The sequence below is a fragment of the Chiloscyllium plagiosum genome, chromosome 1, assembly GCF_004010195.1.
Source record: "Chiloscyllium plagiosum isolate BGI_BamShark_2017 chromosome 1, ASM401019v2, whole genome shotgun sequence".
Classification (NCBI taxonomy): Eukaryota; Metazoa; Chordata; class Chondrichthyes; order Orectolobiformes; family Hemiscylliidae; genus Chiloscyllium; species Chiloscyllium plagiosum.
In genome coordinates, this window is record NC_057710.1 from 82,992,764 (window position 1) to 83,016,357 (window position 23,594).

Consider the following 23,594-nt stretch of genomic DNA (forward strand, 5'->3'; position numbering starts at 1 on the left):
CCCACCCTCCTCTAGCTTATCTCTCCACCCTTCAGGCTCTCTGCCTTTATTCCTGATGAAGGGCTTTTGCCCGAAACGTCGATTTTACTGTTCCTCAGATGCTGCCTGAACTGCTGTGCTCTTCCAGCACCACTAATCCAGAATCTGGTTTCCAGCATCAGCAGTCATTGTTTTTACCTAATCAATCCTAATGTCATCTGCAAACTTACTTGCCATCCTCCCACCATGACCTGTCAGCAATTTCAGTACGTTTTCCCTGATATCCATTGACTTCATCCACATTGTCAACAGCAATAACCTGGATTCTTAGAGTTCTTATAATATAACTAAAATGTCAAAGATACTTTACAGGAGTGATATAAAGTAAATTTTGACTCTGGATCACACCATGTGATAATAAGGCAGTTGGTAATTCATGGACCTTAGAGTCCTAGGTAACAAGGGGAATAGTCACCAATCGTGGAGCAGATAAAATTGGGACTACACCGGAGGGCAGAAGTAAGTGAACGCTGACATATTGGAGGGTTATGGGGTTGGGGGAGACTACACAGATAGGGAATGGTGACATCATGGATAAATTCCAAAAAAAAAGCAAGATTTTAAAATGAAGGCATTTCTTGGTCACCTCCAAAATTACTAGTAAGCACAGAGATGCTAGGTCTGAGCTAAGGCATGGGGAGTAGAGTTTTGAATACTGTGAAGTTTAGGGAGGAGGGAACATTATGGGAACTACATACAGGAGAGTAGTCAAGTCTAGAAGTAATGAAGACATAAAGGTTTCAGGAGCAACTGAGCTTAATAGAAGATGGTACTAGGTCTGTTTCATATTTCATTGAAGTATTTGGCACAATCACAGAGATGGATTCTTTGCTGTTAAAAATGGTGATAAATTTTGGATCTTGATGAAAAAAGACATTCAAAATATTCTACTGATGGGTCACTGAACATTACAGAATCTATTATATCAACTGTTAAAGCAGTATTGCTGGTAGCCTGTTTGTTGTAGTGATACTTCAGAAATTGTATTCTTTGTTTTTCCATAAAAAGAAAATAATGTTGGGATAGTTAGAACGTATGGTGTGTAATTTAAATTGCCATGGCTAAGAATACATTTAGTGTTTTTGATTCGAAGACCTGACTTTTAAAATATAGAAGAGTCAAATTCAAAACATTATGGTTCTTAAAAGGCAGAAATGACCTAGTTCACAAGATATCCAGAAAATTCTTTTCATCCTTCAAAATAACTGAAAATGATCTTAACTTCAAGTGACATTGAAAAATCTACAAGCTCCCTTGAGGGCAATATCCCACTCTAAGTTCAGTACGGTGTGACAAAGATATGTTATTACACTGGAAAATTATGAGTGACAGCGGTTTGAATAATATCACTGTTAATTTGCAAAATAAAATTGTATAATTGTTCTTGATGGAAACTTTTGTGTGCAGTTTGGAGCATGTCTTCCTACATTTTAAGAAGTTGAAAGACCTGTATTTAACTAGCACTTATCATGATCACCAAAGTGCTACTGCTAATAAAGTCACTGTTGTGAAGTAGGAAATGTAACAGCTAATTTAAGTGGAGCTATCTCCCACAAACATCAATGTGATAATAACCATATAATCTATTTTTTGATGTTGTTTGATTATAAATATTGCCCAGGAAATCGGGGATAATTCTGCTGCTTTTCTTCAAATTAGTGTCATGGGATATGTAGCATCCACTTGAGAGAGAGGAAAGTACCTTTGTTTAGATGTCCAAAGGACAGCATCTCTAGGGGTATGGGAGCTCCTCTGTATTGTATTAGAGTGTCCACTCAGATTGTTCCACTCGAGGCAACAATGACGGCAATCCAAAAGTACTTCATTGGCAATGATGTGTGATTTGCAATGCCTTGACATCATAAAAGATGCTTTGTGATTAGAAATTTGTCTTTCTGCCTCTGTCCCTCACCTCATTTTCTGAATTTAATGGTTTTCCAAAGGAGTCATGTTCTGAGTCTCGGAGGTCAGAAGTTACCTGCTGAGCTGCCCATGCCCATGCCCTTAGAGCCAGGGATCTAGGAGAGAGGTGTGATGGTGCCAGAAAAGTAAGAATTTTTTTTAGCAGAATGAACATAGTTTTGTGAGCGTTCCTCCCCAGTTTCTGCCAGGGGCTGAATCTGCGCAGGTGACCTGAGCCATTAATAGAGGCATCCACAGCTCAGGTCAGGCAGAGTGCACTTTGGAGGTGCTCTACACTCGTGTTCAGGCAGAGAGAACAGGGAGTAATTGTTCATCATTACAGTTCTGGCAAAAGGCATGTTTTCAGCAATGTACTCTCTCTCTCTTCAACACAAAGAGTTTCTATAGCACTTTTGTCTTGAGAATTATGACCCTATTTAAGTGCTGCATGATAGAAATTTTGATTTCCCATATGGTGGATTGGCAGTAAGAGTCATACTAGCAAGATGAGTCATTAAAATAGAACTGCTTTCCATCAGGAGAGAAAATTGGAGTTATTTGGTATATGTCATTCATTCATTCAGTCATAGCATTTCCAGAGCATTTGAAGCTCCTTGCCTTCTTGGAACTTGAAAAGGAGATCTAAACGATGGAGAAGTACAATTCTATGAACATCCTTAAGTAACTTGCCCAACTTTCTGTTTGTCATATTTGACCTTGGCAATTATAAGTTTACTGTACTTGAAGCAGAAATATTATAAGAGATGAATATTGTTATTTCCCTTTCAACTTGACATAAATATCAAGTCTCTTTCTATAGGTTTCTCTTCCCTTCTTGATGAATGAGCGTTAAAGTTTGAAGACTTTAAGCTATCCTTTGTGGAAATTAGATATATTTAAGAAGATAAAATTCTCGGATCTTTTCAGCCTTTAATACAATGTTCTGATGCCATAGAAAGGTAGTCAAAGAGGCAAAAACAAAGGACAGGTCTTAGTGGGGGAAATATATTTGAAAATATTATTAAATAAATCACCATAAAGCAGCAGATGTGTAACATTGAGTTCTGATGCATCAGAAATTGTAAGAGATATGTGATGACCAATTCAAAGCTGTTGCCTAAGGCAGTTGGCCTGAAAGAGTTAATTCAGAAGCTTTGGAGTAACTCCATCCACTGAATGGCTCTGGAAGAAATCAATGTCAAGAGTGTGGTGCTGGAAAAGCACAGCTGGTCAAACAGCATCCAAGGAGCAAGAGAATCGATGTTTCAAGCTTCCTGATGAAGAGCTTATGTTCAAAATGTCAATTCTCCTGCTCCTTGGATGCTGCCTGACCGGTTTTGCTTTTCCAGCATCACACCCTCGACTCTGATCTCCAGCATCTGCAGTTCTCACTTACTTCCTTCTAAGAGAAACTAGTCAGTTTTCTAGTTTGTTATTAGTTGTTCGTCAAGTCTTGTTGGATAGATCTAGTCACCATCTCTTAAGAGACAACAAGGGCCTGGAGTTTCTGCTGACCAAACAGTCATAATTCCAGTGTACATGGGAGGTATACATGGGGTCTCTGCAAAATTCCCATTGTAACATGTTACAAATTAATTTCCCAGGAAGTCAAAATTCAGTGAAACAGATACTCAAGCAATATTAGAGTATTAAGGACATCATCCACCTCCTGAGTAACCATTTATCAAACTCCATGCTTGCCTCACACCCTCCCCACAACTACACCTCTCTCAGACTCCCATGCAGACCCCAGACATAGCCCTGACAGCATCAGTGGCTGAAAACAGCTCCCTGACATCCAATAACCTTCAAGACCCAAAGCTCCCACTCCATTCCTCAACTGTCCCTTACCCCTCCTACCATTGCCAAACCCAACTTCCAAGCCCTCCCAAACCACTACACGAGACCACGAACGTACCTGTACCACTGCAATGGGACACCATCCTATCCCCACTGATTGGCCATAAAATGAGCCATTCATCCTGACATATGACCTCAATCCCCTTTGGCCTGCCACTGGACCTCATGCCTGAATCCCTGCTGTCACTGTTGGGACAGCACTCTTTGCCTGATCTAATTTTCCCACAAAATTCCACTTACCATAAAAACTGCTATATGTACCTGGCAATCCTGGCACCATGAACCCTAATTGAGAGCCTACCTCTTTTCCACTTGACATTCTACTACCAGGCTCTCTGTAAGCTGTCCAGATGGCACCCTACCAATCTGACACCCTTCCCCTACCAATTTGGCATCATCTCCTCTCAACATCTAAACATCATACTTACCTTTTGACAGCATCTGTCAAAGTTGGGGTCAAGACTTTTAAATTTCAGGGAATATCGTAGGTAACTGCTGTGAAAAAGGATGCTTTTCTTTAAAGGTTCTCCGCTACTAAATATTTGTCTGAGTAAAAGTAAGACTCCACAATTCTGAGGGCTAACCATAATCTTCTCTCAAAAATGTGGACCTTCCTTCTTTTGGAGAAAAGGAGCAAAGTGGCAACCTGTGTGAAATTGAAAATCCTCAGAAGATCTGGCCCAAGATATTGCTTACCAAGTGTCAACATAATTAACCTGTCTTAAGTTTTCATAACCCCATTATCTTGCTATTCATTATGTAATAATCATCTTCTTATGCCTCTTTTCCTAAAGACTTCTCAGTGGTTAACCCTTCAAAACGTAATACACGGCATAATGTTAAAAGAAAAGTTCGGGGCTGCATCTCTGACCAAAGAAGATCCTGCCAGAATCAGATGCCAGCTGTAGGCTCCTGTTACAAGAAGAACTGAAATAAATGCAGAATTCTTTGGAAGCTCAAACATGCTCAAGATAGTTCTGGATATTAATGTGATCAAGTGACATGTTATTGTGGCAATATAGCTGAGAGATGGATGGTTTATTTGAGTGGCAGGGTAGGCTCGACAGGTCAAGTGACATACTCCCACTTCTATTTCCTCTGTCTATAATCTCTCAAAAATAGTTAATAGTAGTTAATAGTCATTTTTCTTATGGGGGTAGAGAGGTGTCACTAAATAGAAGAGGGTTTCAACAGAGATTGCACTGAATTAACAAAAATGATTGAGAGCCTTCAGGTGCAACTTGAAAAGAAACCATTTTTTATACCAAATTGCCTCAATTTTCTTTGCACCAAAAATCAGAATTCATCAGAATTATAACATTGTTTAGGTGCGATTTTTGAGAAAATGCCTATTTTTGATAAATATCCATGACAGAACCACCCAATTCAGTACTGATCATATTTCACTGAACATTTTGTCATGTTTTTGGTTATTCCCTGAAGCTTAATTTTCAACCACACATTTATCCATTTTTGAATGAATTGAATAGAACATTTTTTCCAACAATCATATCTAATAACTTCCTAACTTTTATTATGCACAAAGATTTGCTTGAGGATACATTTGCTACAAAACCATATACTGTTACTACTGCACACTTGAACCATTACATTGTCACAGGGTAGAATAACCATAGTTGTTTGAAAGTATAAGTATGCTTAAATAAAGGCAAAGATTTAAAAACCTGAGTTCCAACTGACACTGAAAGCTGGGCCTAGTCAAGCTGATCATGAATGGTTAATTTATCTCATCCTCCTACTCCTCTTTCTCGTGCACCTTCAACTCTTGCTATCCCACAGCTAGCCCTGGGATTTCCACATGATGTTGAAGCTGTGGAGTGTATGGCAGGTAAGGTTAATCTGGATTCCTGTTTAGGAGTGCATTCCAAAGTTCTTCTGGAACAAGCTGAAGCATTGGTTGTGTATGCCAATTGTTTGTGTGATGATGGCACTTGTGGCAACATGGTTTTCATTGTAAATCTGCTTTGCATCTGTCAAGGTTTATGAAGCACTTCCAGAAGGGATATAGCCCTTGTCGTCCAATAAGCCGACTGTAATTTGGCAGCAAGGTTGAAATAAAGCTATTTTAGGAAGACTGCTGCAGAATAAAAGTGATATAACTACTAGCAGGATAGTGGAAAGAAACATTCATGATCCTCTTGCTCTGGTGTCAAACCAGTTGAATGAGAGTTAAATCCTATAAGCAGAACGTCGAACAGCTCAAACTATTCATCCCATCAAGTTTGTAGCTAGCACTTCAGAAGAGTTGCAGAAGAGCACTTCAGTGAATTTTACTGGCCTTTTTGTCCCAATAGCCTGACTCTTCTTCCCTCCTTCAAGTAAATTATTCAATACCCTTTTGAAGTCAAATATTAAATATATTTTCAGCATCTTAAATACACTTCATTCCAAATTCTGAACAAATTTTGTTTGAAAGTGCCTGTTTTGTTCCTTTTTGCATTCAATCTGTGCCTCTGACTATTGACCAATTAGCATTTGTAAACAGTGTCTGTTTATTTTCTTTGTCTAAATCCTTCTTGATTTTGAATGGTCTCTGAAATCGTATAGCCTTCTTTGCTAGAAGGAGTGTAATGGCTGCTCCTCTTTCCTGTAATCCCTATTCCTGAAACCATTTTAGAAAATTTCTTCTGTACAATCTCCAAAGCTTTTACATCCAACCCAATATTTTATGCCTGAAATTGGAAATAAGACCTGGATTTTTCAATAGGATATAATTGTATCAGAAGTGCATGTGGAACAGGTAGCATGGGGATCATGTGGAATCTCTGTTGGGGGACACTGGAAGAATTGCCAGAGTAATTGAAGAGTCTGTATGACAATTGCTCCCCACCTGGGACCCACTGAAATTAACTATTTAAAATCAATCAATTTGGAGGATTCCACTGGAGATAAGTAAATGGTTACTCAGCAAAAGTTACATTATTGCATAATTAGTCTAACTTCTGAGGAACTATACTGAGTAACAGTTTGTCCAGTTTTACCACCAACATGTCACATCAACCATGAAAGGCGGTATTGTGTACAGAGCATGTTGGTGAATATTTACAGTTCAAGGTGAGAGGAAGCCAGTTTTGTTTGACCTTGACATTGGATTGTCTTTGTGAATAGTGACCCACAAGTGACAACTTTTAAGGTCGCCTGCAATTACTTTTGCTTCACAGAGATGACTCTGATCAATCCAACATGACCAATGTTCCCATTTCACATGCAGGATACTATGATTATAGATGTCTTCAATCTGTAATGTGTAAATACCTGATTAATACCGTTAATGCCTGAAAGGGCTCAGATTGCTCTCAAGAACAACCCCATGCAATCAGAAATCAACAGATCTTTTAGATACCAACAAGATCCAGTGATACGGGCACTATGGCTTAGAGGTAGACGGTCTGTTTGAATGGCAGAGTAGATATGACAAGCCAAGTGACATATTCCTGCTCCTATTTCCTATGTCCATAATCTCCCCAATATCCTGCCCAATCAGGGTGTGATTGCCATTTTTCATTACCATAATGTGTTCTTAATTCACACGCATACGGACACCAATGCAGGTCATGTTTGACACAGTGAGTCACAGGTTTAGGCTGATGATAGTGGCTACTCCACCTGAGATTGTCTCCCTCTGCCTGGATGAGCAGTACTAGTCTTAAACTTTGTGATATGGCCATTTGGTTATTAAATGCACAATGTATTTTCCGCGTAGGCTGCTGGCTGGTTTTGGTGGCTGTTAAACAGTAATATTGATAGAAATATTGATAGCCTTTAAGGTCTGGCTGAGGGAGCAAAATGCAAAAAAGCAACGCAAGGAAATGTAGAAATGCTGTCAGCATTCAGGTCGGTGCAAAGTGAGTGTGCACTAAGACAATAAGCAAAGAGCCCAATGTTGTACCAAATCCATGGATTCTGTGCCTGTTTCTGTGTGCAAAATTCCAAAAATAGGTGCAGATGCACTCCAAAGTGCAGCATTGAAATGTAGAACCCTAATCTATGTAGATCAGAGATGTGCCATGAAGCTGGGTGAGGCTGGTACATATCTGATGCTAACAACCTCATGATAGGTGTGCATGCAGTCACTGCCCATGGAGTGGTGATTGGTGTTCAAGATGGACAAGTAGCAATTTGGAGTCCTCAGGTAACCTGATCAGTATTCCATGTCAGGAATTGTCACCACCTACTTTCAACATGATTGTGGGGAACATGGGAAACTACATATCAATGTTGCAAGTTAGGTAATGATAGCATGCAAATCCATGGAGATAGATACAAATATGTCTCCTGCTACTTACTAGCAAGATTCTTGTTTTGACCCTCAAAACATGAATGGAAAATGGGATTTATTTTCTCTTCGTTGGGAAGCTCATTTCTGCCAATCTCACCCTGTTTTCCTAGTAACTCACCAATGATCTATGTCATTCAATGGCTGCGACTATTCCACTCTTGTTGCTGAAAGTAGCCCCACCATCAACATTAAACAAACTAATTTTCTGTTGCTATTTTTATGTTTATCCCTATTTTTGAAGAGAGGCATGACATTTTGCAGTCCTTTATATTTTTGTCACTACCCTTCTATTAAGAGGAATTGTGATTGGGGTTTCTCCAATTTCTACCTTTACTTCCTCAATAATCTTGAATGCCTCCATCCAGACTAGCTGACTCCTTCATTTTATGTCGAGATTAGAGTGGTGCTGGAATAGCACACCAGGTCAGGCAACATCGAAGGAGCAGGAAAATCGATGTTTCGGGCAAAAGCTCTTCATCTCCTGATGAAGAGCTTTTGCCCGAAACATTGATTTTCCTGCTCCTTGGATGCTGCCTGATATGCTGTGCTTTTCCAGCACCACTCTAATCTTGACTCTAATCTCCAGCATCTGCAGGACCCACTTCTGCCTACTTCATTTTATGCCCCATCATAAGAAAGTTTTCATGATTGCTGTCAAACTATCCATCAGATAGCTAACAACTATACAAAACTCTTGCTTTGTTTGAACAAAGTTATTATGGAGGAATGAAAAACAGCTCTAAATTATACTGTAGCCTAAAATAACAGATTAGAACTAACTTTAAGTATGATATGATTCTTTTAACTGCCGCTGGTTAGACAATCTTCCTACTCATGTTTGTAGGGGCAATGAGGATGGATGGGGAGCGTGGCTGGCTTGAGTTGACACGTATGGAACAGTATGCATGAGAGTGGGTGGGAGGTGATGAAATATCTGCGATAAGGATTATGTGACCTAATGTTCAACAAACTAACTAGGACAATGGAGCAAACAACTGAGGTGAGTCTTTAATCAGAGACTTCATCACTCAGCAACCCCTATGCTCACCTATGATTTACATTCAGGGTCAATGAGCTTCATTCCAAACATCATTTGACATTCTGGAGCCAAAATCATTGCATTTAAATAGTTTGACATTTCCAACCAATTTAATATTTTGTAATGCCTCAACGTCTGCCTCGGAACACTTCAACCCCAGGGCATCAATGTGGACTTCACCAGTTTCCTCATTTCCCCTCCCCCACCTTATGCCAGTTCCAACCTTCCAGCTCAGCACCATCCTCATGACCTGTCCTATCTGCCAATCCGTCGATTTTCCTGCTCCTCGGATGCTGCATGACTTGCTGTGCTTTTCCAGCACCACTCTGATCTAAACTCTGTTAAATCCTCCCTGAATTAACAAAAGCCTGACAACCTATATTCCCTCATTCTGACTGCCATGTGGTCATGATTTATTTAATTCATTTAAGATCTACTCCCATCAAGTACACTTCAACACTCTGTACAAGTTGAATGTTTTAATGAGTTTGTCATCATTTGCAGTACTTCAATGCTTTGTTCTGCGAGAATATCACCAGCTTTTGACCTTGTAATATATATTAAAATATGCTGACACCCCCACCCCACTTCAAGGCTCTTACTTCTTACCTTGTTCTGGGACTTCCATATTATCAAATGATTCAGGTAATGGCAAGTTTTCTGCAGTAGCTGCCATCTCTGTGGAATGTCATGCCTGAATGAGCTTAATATGTAACTCGGTTGTTTTCCTTCCTATTGTCTCAGTGTTAATTTCCTATGTTTCCCCCCTTCTGTGTATTGTTGGTTTAAGGCTACCTTTCATCGTCTTCCAATCTTCTTTCTCCCACCATGCTAAGACTTCTTGTCAGTATCCCTTAAGTCAACTTTGGGTGGCACAGTGGCTCAGTGGTCCACACTGTTGCCTCACAGTGCCAGGGACCTGGGCTCAACTCCAACCTTGGACAACTGTCTGTGTGGAGTTTGCACATCCTCCCCGTATCTGCATGGATTTCCTCCAGGTGCTCCAGTTTCCACTCACAGTCTACAGATGTGCAGGTTAGGTGAATTGGCCAAGCTAAATTGCCCACAGTGTTCAGGGATGCGTAGGTTACTTGCAGTAGTCAGGGGAAATGTAGAGGAATGGGTCGGGGTGGGATACTTTTCAGAGGGTTAGTGTAGACTTGTTGGGCCAAAGGGCCTGTTCCACATTGGAGGGATTCTATCAAAATCTTCGAACGTCTGCTCCATGCTCAGAGTCTTCTTTTCCAGCTTCATTTCTTTCTTGAAGTTTACTGAACTCCTTTCCATCTTTGGAGTCCTCCATTTTTAACTTTGTTGCATGGACTCTGTTTTAGCTTCAGTCCTGATTCTTAAAGCTTATTCCCAGCTGCCACTAGACTTCATTCTGCATTTCAAGTCCAACGTGCATTTTAAGAAACTGCTCTGGAGTATCTTGGCCTGTAAGTGTCTGTACATTTATTTCCCTAAGACTGCTCACGCTTGCAGTCAGACTCTTCAATACCTAATGTACACTAACTCTCCTTAGAAACACAGAAACTAGGAACAAGAGTAGGCCATTGACCCTTTGAACCTACTTGACCATTCACAATCCAATCATGGCTGATCGTCCAATGCAAGTACTCTCCATACCCTTTAATCCTTTAGCAAGAGTAACTATATTTAATTCCTTCTTGAAAACATTCAATATTTTGTCCTTAACCATTTCTTGTGGCCTTAATTCTATCTGTACAAAGTAGTTCTCAAATACAGCTCTCTGGTGTAACGTCAAAGACCTCTCTCTTGATATGCTCTTTCTAAATCAATATCTTACTGATGTCAGAGATATGAGATCAGTTGTATTGTCATGACTTGAATGAATCTTGTTATAACACATTATAACAGACCCTAAAATAGGAGATAAAGATTCAAATTCATTTTCCAATATGTCAATTCCCAAAAAAAATTTAATAGAGAGAAAACTTTCTGTTAAGTTCTCCTGCAATAAATGAAACATTTTGGTTTGGATATGTAGTAGGTCAAAGCAATGACTTGTGAACATAAAATGATCATAAGAAATTTCTCTTAGTTATTTGTAATGAGACTACAGTGGTGGGATACCATAAGACCATAAGACGTAGGAACAGAAATTAGGCCATTCAACCTATCCATCCTGCTCCATCATTCAATCATGGCTGATAAGTTACTCAACCCAATTCTCCCCATAACTCTTGATCCCCTTGATACTCAAGAAACTATCTATCTCAGTCTTAAGTACATTCAGTGACCTGGTCTCCACAGCCTTCTGTGGCAATGAATTCCATAAATTCGCCACTCTCTGGCTAAAGCAGTTTCTCCTTATCTTCATTCTAATAGGTCTTCCCTTCAGTCTAAGGCTGTGCCCTATTGTCCTCGTCTCTCCTACCAATGGAAACATCTTCCCAATATCTACTCTGTCCTGGCCATTCAGTACTCTGTATGTTTCAATTAGATTTCCCCCTCATCCTTCTAAACTCCGTCATGTATAGACCCAGAGTCATCAAATGTTTTTCATATGTGAAGGTTTTCATTCCTAGGGTGATTCTTGTGAACCTCCCCTGAACACACTCCATGGTCAATACATCCTCTCAGAGATAATGGGGCCGAAAACTATGCACAATATTCCAAATGTGGTCTGACCAGAGCCTTACAGAGCCTCAGGAGTGCATCCCCACTTTTATATTCAAGTCCTCTCAAAATAAATACCTCATTGCATTTGCCTTCCTAAATACTGACTCAACATGCAAGTTTACCTTGAGAGAATCCTGGATTAGAATTCCCAAGTCTCTTTGCACTTCAGATTTCAGAATTTTCTCCCCATTTAGAAAATAGTCCATCCCTCTATTCTTCCTACCAAAATGCATGACCTCAGACTTTCCCATGTTGTATTCCATCTGCCACTTTTTTGCCCACTCTCCGAACCTGTCCAAATTATTCTGCAGCCTCCCTGCCTCCTCAGTATTACCTGTCCCTTTTCCTGTCTTTGTATTTTCTGTAAATGTAGCCAGAATGCCCTCAGTTCCTTCATCTGGAATTTTAATGTAGAAAGTGAAATGTTTTGGTCCCAACGTTGAGCCTTGTGGAACACCTTTTGTCACTGGCTGCCATCCTGAGAAGGATCCTTTTATCCCCACTCCCCTCTTTCTGCCAGACAGCAAGGCTTCTATCCATGCTAGCACTTTGCTTCTGACACCATAGGCCCTTATCTTACTCAGTAGCCTCCTGTGTGGCACCTTGTCAAAGGCCTTCTTGAAATCCAGGTAGATAACATCCATTGGCTCTCCTTGGTCTAACCTACTCATTACCTCCTCAAAGAACTGTAGAAGGTTTGTCAGGCATGACTTGCTGTTAATGAAACCGTGCTGACTGTCACAAAGCTAGTCCCTTTTTTGCTAAAAGCTGTACCTTCGCTCAAGGAGACTTTGTCCTTGATTTTTTTCAGAGAGGTAATAAATCAGTCTGATTTGGTACAGAGATGAAAAGGATTTTGAGAGGCCTTTTGTTTATATGTAAACAGATGAGACTTCAGGCCAAAGTGGTCATGTTTTAGAAGTGACCTGTATAGAGAGAAGGGAGTAGTCAGCTCTTTAGCTGAGCTGAGCAATTTTAGTTCAATCTTGAATGGAAAGTTCAAAAGGGAGCTGTGTGGAAACTCTCCCTCTTTTCTGCCCTTCAACTTCAACCTGTAAGCATGTATTCCATTTATGCTGGGTTTTAAAGGGAGTTTCCTTATTGGGACTGTTGTGTGTATTTGGAACAGCATAATTAAGTCTAGCTGGATCGGTTGAGTTCTGTATGGGTTCTTTATTCACTTTGTGTTTTATTGTGTAATTTTGTGAATAACTTTTTTGTCTGTTTTAAAATCTAGTAGTCAACCTAGCTATCACACTCCGGGTAGTGTTCACTGTACACTTACTGAAACAAATTGCAAAGTTTGGTTTAGTGCTGCCTGCTTAAGAATGTTTTGAGTGGTCTGGCCTAGTCCATAACATGACTTTGGTAACTATTGTACCATACACTTCCAAGTATTCAGAAATCTCATCCTTCACATTGGATTCTAGGATCTTACCAACGGTGAGGTTAGGCTAATCCGTCTGTAAGTTTCCATCTTCTACCTTACTACCTTTTTAAACAGGGGTGTCATGATAGCGATTTTCCAGTCCTCTGGGACCCTCCCTGATTCTAGAGATTCCTGAAAGGTCATCACTAACACCCCCACTACCTTTTCAGCTATCTCCCTTAGAACTCTGGGGTGTACTCCATCTGGTCCAGGTTATTTAGCCAGCTTCAGACAATTCAGTTTTTCTAGCACCTTTTCCTTGGTGATGGCCACCATACTCAGCTCTCCCCCCTCATTCTCTTGAATTTCTGGGATATTACTTGCATCTTTCACTGTGAAGACTGTCGCAAAGCAATTATTCAGTTCCTCAGCCATTTCCTTATTCCTGACTATTAACTCTCTAATGGCCCAATTTCCACTTTTGCATCTTGTCCGCCCTTTATATATCTTACAATCTTCCTTGATATTACTGGCTAGCTTACCCTCATATTTAATCTTCTACCTCATTACTTTTTTTTTGTTGCCCTCTGTTGGTCTTTGTAAGCTTCCAAATCCTCTGGTTGCCCACTGCCATTCACCACATCATATATTTTTGCTACCTGTACAATAATTATGGAATATGGATCACTCAGTTCCAACCTATCATTATTGTGGGTTGTATTGACTTCCACGGACAATTGAAGGAGAACTCTGCAACAAATAAAATCTCCTGACATATACAAGATGAGGAAACCTATCCCTGCAACTGTTCTTTAGTTCATCAGCTATCATATTGTATCCCAAAAGCAGACAACAGTATGGGAAAATAAAGTGTAGCATTGGGATGTGGGAAAATAACAAAGCATACAAAGTGAAAAAGAACACAGAGTACAAGTAATGTCAGGAGTACAGTCCAATCAAATATATAAAAGGAATGCTCGATAGCCAGTAGGCAGAGAAAAAGATTAGGAGAGCAAAGAAGGTGTGCAAAATATTCTTGGCAAATAGGATAAAGGAAAACACAAAGTTTTTTTTATAAGTACATTAAAAATAAGAAGATTACCAGAGAAAGAGTGGGACCTATTAGAAACTAAAGGGGCAACATGTGCACGTGGGTGAGGTCTTGAATGAATACTTCTCATCTGTATTCACAGAGGCGAAAAAAGTTGTAGTTGGAGATTTCAATTAGGGTGGTGAGGTTTTAGAACATAATAAGATTAATAAAGAGGAGGTATTAGATGTTTTAGTGGGTGTGCAAGTGCATAAATCCCCAGGGCCTGATGAGATGTATCCCAGGCTGCTATGGTTGTCATTTACATTGGGTTGAAATGCATTAGCGCATCAGTGATGTGCCGACATTGTGGTAAGAATGACATCTTCTTCCCCTTCAAACAAAAAAAAACCTTTTTTTAAACTGAAGACTGCATATAGTTTAGATATCTTACATTTTCTCTAGAAAGAACAGTATCTGTATTTCATTCATTTTACATTCTAAAGCATTTTCAAAATGAATGCACCTTGCAGCCCAAAGTACTCTGTATGGACAGCCTTACAATTGCAACTGCTGTTTGCCCTACAATTTATTTCAGGAAGATTAGAATTAATTTACTAAAAGCATTAACTCGGTGGCAGATTTATTTATTCATTGTCCTTGAATTGACAAAGCTGACCATTATTGTTCCAATAATAACTGAGGCACTGCTTCAATATTATAAGAAAATCCTTCAGACACACAAATGTGCTCAACTAAAATTGCTATACATACTAATTTCCAATAATAGCTCAATTCACTAAATGTCACATTGAATTATTTAATATCTTTTGATCATTTATTTCCTGTAGGCCTCTATCCCTTGTGACTTACTGACACTGTTATAATTACACAAAATTAAAAATTACAATACAGACCATACTTTGCACAATGCAGTGTGCATTAATAAAAAGAAAACAGGGCATGATTGAAAAGAAACCTCTGAATGTTGGTTATTCAATTTAAGTCAAAAAACTATTTCAAGCAATTCTTTCTCAATGAAAATGATTTGGATGCGAGCATAAGTGTTACAGCTAGTAAGTTTGCAGATGACACCAAAATTGGAGGTGTAGTGGACAGCGAAGAGGGTTACCTCAGATTACAACAGGATCTTGACCAGATGGGCAATGGGCTGAGAAGTTGCAGATGGAGTCCAGTGCTGCATTTTGGGAAAGCAAATCTTGGCAGGACTTATACACTTAATGGTAAGGTCCTAGGGAGTGTTGCTGAACAAAGAGACCTTAGAGTGCAGGTTCATAGCTCCTTGAAAGTGGAGTCGCAGGTAGATAGGATAGTGAAGAAGGCGTTTGATATGCTTTCCTTTATTGGTCAGAGTATTGAGTGCAGGAGTTGGGAGGTCATGTTGCGGCTGTACAGGACATTGGTTAGACCACTGTTGGAATATTGTGTGCAATTCTGGTCTCCTTCCTATCGGAACGATGTTGTGAAACTTGAAAGGGTTCAGAAAAGATTTACAAGGATGTTGCCATGGTTGGAGGATTTGAACTATAGGGAGAGGCTGAAAAAGCTGGGGCTGCTTTCCCTGAGCGCGAAGGCTGAGGGGTGACCTTATAGAGGTTTACAGAATTATGAGGGGCATGGATAGGGTAAATAAGCAAAGTCTTTTCCCTGGGGTTGGGGAGTCCAGAACTAGAGGGCATAGATTTAGGATGAGAGGGGGAAGATATAAAAGGGACCAAAGGGGCAACGCTTTCACGCAGAGGGTGGTATGTGTATGGAATGAGCTGCCAGAGGATGTGGTGGAGGCTGGAACAATTGCAACATTTAAGAGGCATTTGGATGGGTATATGAAGGGTTTGGAGGGATATGGGCCGGGTGCTGGCAGGTGGGACTAGATTGGATTGGGATATCTGGTCGGCATGGACGGGTTGGACCGAAGTGTCTGTTTCTGTGCTGTACATCTCTATGACTGTATAATAGTTGAAGACTGTTATTGTCTCTGGTCAGACCAGATTAGACCCACTGTGATTTCCAGCATTTTCTGTTTTCAATTGATTAGACTAGATAGTTCTTTCTTGGCCAGCACAGAGATGAACCAATTGCATTCTAGTGGTGTGATGGAATTGATCTGACAACAGGTCAGGTTTGGGAAGCAAGCATGCATTTGCAGTGAGAAGGCTTACTGGCAAGGCTACTGGATGACTTGATATCTCATCCCCTCTGGCCCATGAGTAATATGCTTAAGGTACACCTAATGGGTTCAGCCCTTCTCACTTTCCTTTACTTGTTGAGCCTCTAGGGATTCCAGAGCAGCTCCAATTAAAAAGAGAAGCAAACTTAAAACAAAGTCATGCAATCTGAATATATTATTTCAATAACCATTGCCTGAGAACCAATTGGTTATCTGTCCCTCATTCTAGAAATGAATCAATGATCCTGCGATGACTCTGCTTCCACATGTTTAGATTTTTAATTCGATGAGACACAACAGGTTTTGAGGTTAACGTTATCAGGATACATGTGGTTCAATCATAGTATTAGAACTTCTGCTCTGGACAGCTTATTTTTGGCTGCTAATCAGCCTTCTAATATCCCAGAACGATGGATCGGAAGCATATGCATACATTCCACACCAGAAAGTGTCACATTGAGAAAGAAGACAAAGGGATGGAATGGCCTTACACTGAAAACCAATATTAAAGATCATTGCATATCCAAATATCCGAACAAGGGCTGCAATTATCGCTTGCATAATTCTGTTGTCTAGAAGCAAATGTTGTCAGCACCGGGTGCAAGCAGTTAAATCAGACCATGATATAACATTTACTTTTTACATTTACTCGCATAAGGGGGTACTCTACTACCCCTTCCTGTAAATTGAGATAGCCCCTTGACTTTCATCTGCCTTAATCTCCATTTCTCCCAGTCCAGTTCACTCTTTTAAACCACCTCAAAAAGCCTTCCATCTCCTATCCAATTCCCCAACTCCAGCCTCCTATGTTTTGATTCTAGTTTGCTAGTTCTTAGCAAGTTAACAAATTTGGCACAAGCTTGATCTTTGTTTCCTCTTCACTATCTGATTTTTTTTTTGTGTTTTGACAACTCTGCTGAAATGAAACTTAATGCCCAATATCTGACTCGAAAGGGTGTCGAAAAGATTTTCAAGGATGTTGCCAGGGTTGGAGTGTTTGAGATATAGGGAGAAGATGAATAGTCTGGGTTATTTTTCCTCGAGCGTCGGAGGCTGAGGGGTGACCTGATCGAGGTTCATAAATTCATGAGGGGCATGGATAGGGTGACGAGCCACAGTCTTTTTCTTTGGGGTAGGAGAGTCCAAAGCTAGAGGGCATAGGTTTAGGGTGAGAGGGGAAAGAGTTTAAAGAGGCCTAACGGGCAACTTTTTCACGCAGAGTGTGGTGGGTATATGAAATGAGCTGCTAGAGGAAGTGGGTGGAGGCTGGTACAATTGCAATATTTAAAAGGCATCTGGATGGGTACATGAATGGGAAAGGTTTAGAGGAGTATGGGCCAAATAATGGCAAATTGGACTAGATTAATTTAAGATATGATCAGCATGGACAAGTTGGACTGAAGGGTCCATTTCCATGCTGTACAACTCTATGACTATAAGACATTATGAGCTCCACCATTAAGATTCAACAAATATATCTGTTCGTAAAGGCAACCAAATTTCTACCCTGTAGTCTTTTGATACTTAAAGAGAACTCAGTTGTTAACTAAATATGCAGCACCTAGCAATGATGAACATGCATCAATCCTGACATGCTAATTTTCCTGAAATGCTTCAATGTACTGAAAAATTGTCTCACCATTTTGTTGTGAAATTCTTGAGACTAGTGTGAAGTTTAGGCATTTTGAGAATAGCTGGTACTTTGATGAGCAATGCAACAAGATAAGTTTTGAGTTTCAACTTTCTGCACCCAAAGGATGCCTGAAAACACTGCAAAATTGGGTGGAGCCATTTGTCAGGCATCATGGACAGTGAGCTTTGGTGCTAGGCACCTCACAATCCTAATTGCCTGTTTTGGCATCTACTTTCAAATTAGCAAACCCAGTTTTTAGTTTGCATGGAGCCAAAGGGACCAAGAGACCTGACTTTAAAACATCCATGCTTCTTGCTTCCCAGAAACTTATTCAGTGATTGCTGCTGATGAAGTAGTTGACCGTACATTGGATTCTTCCATCGATTAAACTGCTTGTAAAGGTCGGATGAATGGCAGCATCCCACTTATTATGTAAATGATGTCCGAGGACAAAATTGTCATTGATATGGAAATAGCCTAGAAGTTTATTTCCAGTCATTCATCCTAAAATTTCAGGGAGGAGTTGTACCAAAGAGTCTGTTCCATGCTGTACATCTCTATGATTATATGAACTCTAAGCATTTCAAAACTGGGATCTAAATGAACTTCTATAGCATATCTCCTTCATCTTTCTTCAATTAAACACCAGATTTCTTTTTTGTTAAAATAAGACAGTAAGAGGCAATAAACTCTTTGATTCTGAATAATTGATGACATATGGAAGATACTTGTTGCTTCTCAAATAAAATGATAAATGTATATGTTGCAAGATCCCAATTTACTCGTTCCATATCTTTACCCTTTCCCTGTTCCCTGCAAATATTTCCATTCAGGTGCTTATCCAATTTCATTTTGAAAACCATAATTGCATCTTCCCCCATTATGTTTTGGTCAGTGCATTCCAATCATAAACATTCACTGTGTAAACCAAATCCAGTTTTTACAAATCACTGTGAATCATTTTCCTTTTCCTGACCCTTGCAGGAATGGGAAGAGCTTGTCTCCACATACTGTATCAACCCTTAATGTGTATTAAAATTCCTGCTTAACCTTCTTTAAGGAAAGCGTACCCAAATAGGACCACAAATAAACTTGCACATCTTTAGATAACAATTTCAGAATTAATTAATTAATTCGTTGGACAGCACTTCGGAATTTTGTGAGGATATTAAAGGCACCACATAAGTTTGTTAATTTCTAATATTTTTCATGCTTTCTTCTTCACCCCTTATTTTCATGACATCTTCTGTTAAATGAATTGTTTTATTAGTACAAAAAGCTTCAAGGATAATCTCACCTTCTCTCCTCATCCAATTCCCTTGACAATTATTATTTCCTGGCACTTATTAGATCCAGCCTTTTACACCCATTGTGCCTCTTTAGTCACTGTCTGTTCTCGCTCTATATCAACTATTATTTGCATAATTTTGGCATTTTAATGAGGCTTTTTTTTTGTCAGAGATACTGTGCACCAGTCATAACATATCTGTGAGATAAAACTGCAACTAACTGAGGTTTCAATTTGATTCCCAAGTAACTCCAGTTTTACCAGAGTTCCTTGATGTTACACTTTGCCCTGAGTCAAGGGCAGCCACTCTGATCTCACTTCTGGAAATCAGATTGTCTGTCCATGATTTGAGCAAAGCTGAAATGAGGTCAGGAGTTGAGGGGCCTTGGCAGAACCCAAACTGACTTTCAGTGATCAAGCTGTTGCTGCACAAATGCTGTTTGATGGTACTGTTAATGACATCTTCCATCAGTTTTCTGCTGATTGAGAGTGGACTGATGGTGTGGCAATATATCGGGTTGGATATTTCTGATAATTTCTGATCAGAACATATGGGACAACTTTCTGCACCACCAGGCAAATTCTTGTTTTGTAGCTGTACTGAGACAGCTTGGCTAATTCTCGAGTACCAGCCTTTAATGCTACTGTTAGAATGTGGCCAGAGACCATATCTTTGCAGTATCCAATGCCTTCAGTAATTTCTCAATATCACATGGAATGAGTAGAATTGGCTGAAGGTAAGGATCTAGGATAATTGTGGACCTCAGGAAGAGACCAGGCTGGATCATGCACTTGGGACTTCTGTCTGAAGATGGTTGCAAATGCTTTCTCCTTGTCTTTTCCTGGAGCTTATTTGCCACAGACAGCTTGTAAAGATCATCCACCTTTCAAAAGAAAGCTTCTTACCATCTGATCATTGCTAAAGACTAATTGAATATCCAGTCCTCCTCCATCTCTCTTCCTGTTCTTAGGAAAAAAAGCTGTGCTAGGAAGAAAGGCATTCATCTCAATTACTGTCTGTGAAAGTTTCTTATAGGAAAATTGATGACAATATTTACCAATATAAAAAGAGTGATTGCTTTAAACAATTAGAAATTTCATTCTAAGTATGGTGCTTTGTGAAGTTTTGATAATACCCCATGCTACATATCTTCTATAACAATTTGCCTCTGAATCTTACCAAGTCAATCCCTTGTGTCTCGTACAAAATTGAGTTGTCCCGAACTGATGTTTTATTTCAATGATGAGCAGTGTATTTGGGGATGCCTGGAGATTACTGACACCATTGGTAAGGTACTGCAGATGTGCATACCAGGAAATCATGCACAGAAATCATTGAAACTGCTGTCCATTAAAATTATTGGGTGCAGCATCTTGCAAGGTCATATTCAAATTCTTAGTGTGCAACAGTGATGTGTAAAATTTCATATCAGGTTTAAAAATTCATTTAATTATTTAATAACATTTATATAGCCATATAATTAAAATCTTTTCCTTAAACTGATATTGTGTTGGTTAAATGAGAGCTGTTTCGAGTTTTTCAGAGGGTTTTTCACCAGGAGGCCTATTTTTTCATATTTGAATGAATTTTTCTCAGCACATTTTACCAAACCTGTCTCATTAGCTAACTGTCCCACCCTGATGGCAGCCCTTCTGTCTGATTCCAGTCTCATCTTACAATGCACTGATCCTGGATCAACTTGCCATTGCCAGAATGTCATGGCTCTCTCTTGTGATCATGCCATTTTTAAAAGTCCATGATACAGTCATGTAAGTATTATCAGTCTGGAACTGCTTTGTACGTGTCTTGACATTTGTGCCAAATGGGGTCGATGGGGTTCATCAATACCTTTCTTTGTAGGCTGGGATCTGGAGATCTTGCTGGACGGGGTGTTGCAGAGATAGGATTTCCTCTTCCTCCAAGACCAGCAGTGGAGGCCATATGCCAACCTGTTTCTAGGTTACCACCCAGCTTAGAGCTGTTTTAGCTATCTGAATGAATGCCAAAGTACTATAGGAAGAGGTCATTGTTCTTTTCCACTCTGCCAATCTAAGTGCCAACCAATCTTCTCTCTACTACTTCAGAATCAATCTATCTTTGCCACTGTACTCAACTCCCACCAAGGCTCTTGCTCCATCTCTCTCAATATTACCTTGAATATCTTCTGTCACTCACTGTTACTCACTCAACCCCTAAAACCTCTAACCACATATGCCCTGTATGCTGTGTACTCACTCACTCAGGACACTTACCCAAATACCCAACAGTAATAGCTGTGTCATCCACTTCCATCTCCTTCAGTACCTGCCTCTCATTCATAATAAAAGAAAACGAGTCAAGACGAGTGATGGGCTGTCTGACATTTGCTCCTTATCTCCCATGTAGAGAGCATCCTGACCCTGACTACCCAGAGCAGCAGTATCTGGACTGGTATTAGAAGTTGACCTTGGTGTAGTGTGGTGGGATTTCAGAGTGAAGCCTATTCCCCTTGACTTGACTGAGGCTTCCTGACAACCATGACACATTCCTGTTATTCTGCTTGCACTAAACTGCATGTCAAGACAGTAGTAATATAAACTGAAATAACTGGTTGCTGGAAACCAGGAACAAAACCAGAGATTGCTGGAAAAGCTCAGCAAGTCTGGCAGCATCTGTGGAGAGAAATCAGAGTTAACGTTTCAGGTCCAGTGACTCTTCCTTAGAATAGGACTGGACCCGAAACATTAAGTCTGATTTCCTTTACAGATGTTGTCAGACCTGCTTTTCCAGCAATTTCTGGTTTTGATTGAGAAGTAATATGAGCCTGGTAGCTCTGACAGAGGGTGTAACATGCACAAAGTCAGAGCGAGACGAGGCAATGAAATGCAGTGAGGATGCAGGGAGGCTCAGAATGAATGTTATGAAAGCAAGAGAAGAACCCAAATATGCAGCCTGGTCCAGTCCATCAGCTCACTGCATGTCCCTGAGTGCAAAAGGTTTCTTGCTGCAGCATTACAATGATAGTTGCTGGTGGAGCCCAAGGTGTAGCACTGACTTGCAGAAGCATCCTATAAGTGGATTGGAGATGTACCATGATGATTCTTCGAGGCTTTTGTTTATTGGATGCCAATGTCCATGGATGTGGAATGGACATGGAGCCTGCCTGGAAATGTCGGTGCTCGGTGTGATTCTGCTCCACAACCACCTGTTGAAGAAGCTGCGCTTTGAAAGCTAGTGCCTCCAGATAAACCTGTTGGACTATAACCCAGTGTTGTGTGATTTTTAATTTTGTCCACCCCAGTCCAACACTGGCTTCTCCAGATCATGAGTGTGCAACATGGAATCCTTCAGAGCAAATGGTGTGGTGAAGTTGTCAGATGCCAGCCCTTATTTCCATGTCAAGATTTCTCAGCATCTAGTCTGTTTGGTACCTTGATAAGATAGGAAGCTGAATATTAATGATGTGAGTTGGGTCATTAACAAGGCATTTAACAAGCCGTCAGCACCCGTGCAAACCCGTCACTGCACAGTTAGACATTTGCATCTGCACTTTTTTAAAAGAATACAAGATGATGGGAGATGGCTCCCAACATCAAAATAGATATTGCTGGACTTCTCATCTGATTCTGCCTTGCATCTTGCAATAGCCCATGTCACTCAAACCCTTGTAAGGTTTCACCTTTATAACCAACATTTGGAACTTTGAATTTTGAGTACTTTCACTGGGGTGGTGAAGTTGTGAGGGGGAACCGAATGGAAACATGGGCCAATAATAAGATGCACTTGCTCAAGAAAGATGTTTTCATAATGGCAAGATATTTGAGAGCAATTATATCAAACAATATTTCAGCTCAAGCAAGCATTCTCATCGTCAAAGTAATTTGTTGCCTCTTTCCTCTTAATTTATAAAATGTGCATCAGCAACAGTTACAGACATTTTAATTTACTTTCATTGTCATCAAAATAGTTCCAGCTGTTTCTAATCTTTATGAATGGAATGTGGCTACATATCTTTCATGGCAAATCATATCTTAATTAAAATAGTAATTGCACAGGAGTAGCAGAAAATTGATTGTTTTCTAATGTAAAGATGTGAGATTATTGCACATTGTACACATTAATATTTTCAATGACAAATTTGAACTTTTTGCCACCAGGTGCCTTTATAGCTCTGATTCAACTTTTGATTCCATTACCAAGACAGGCAATGGTTATAAGAGATTTTGTGCACAGCGTAAGTGATGTGGGAAAAGGTTACGATGGTGCACAGGCATTAAACTGGCAAATATCATTATTTGCTTCAAGAGATGACTTAAT

At 39.9% G+C, this 23,594-nt stretch overlaps 1 protein-coding gene across 1 annotated transcript in view; it reads left to right on the plus strand.

Moving 5' to 3' along the window:
• Nucleotides 1–23,594, plus strand: part of LOC122549979 (zeta-sarcoglycan) — a 972,906-nt gene that overhangs the window by 182,158 nt on the left and 767,154 nt on the right. The window lies entirely within an intron of this gene.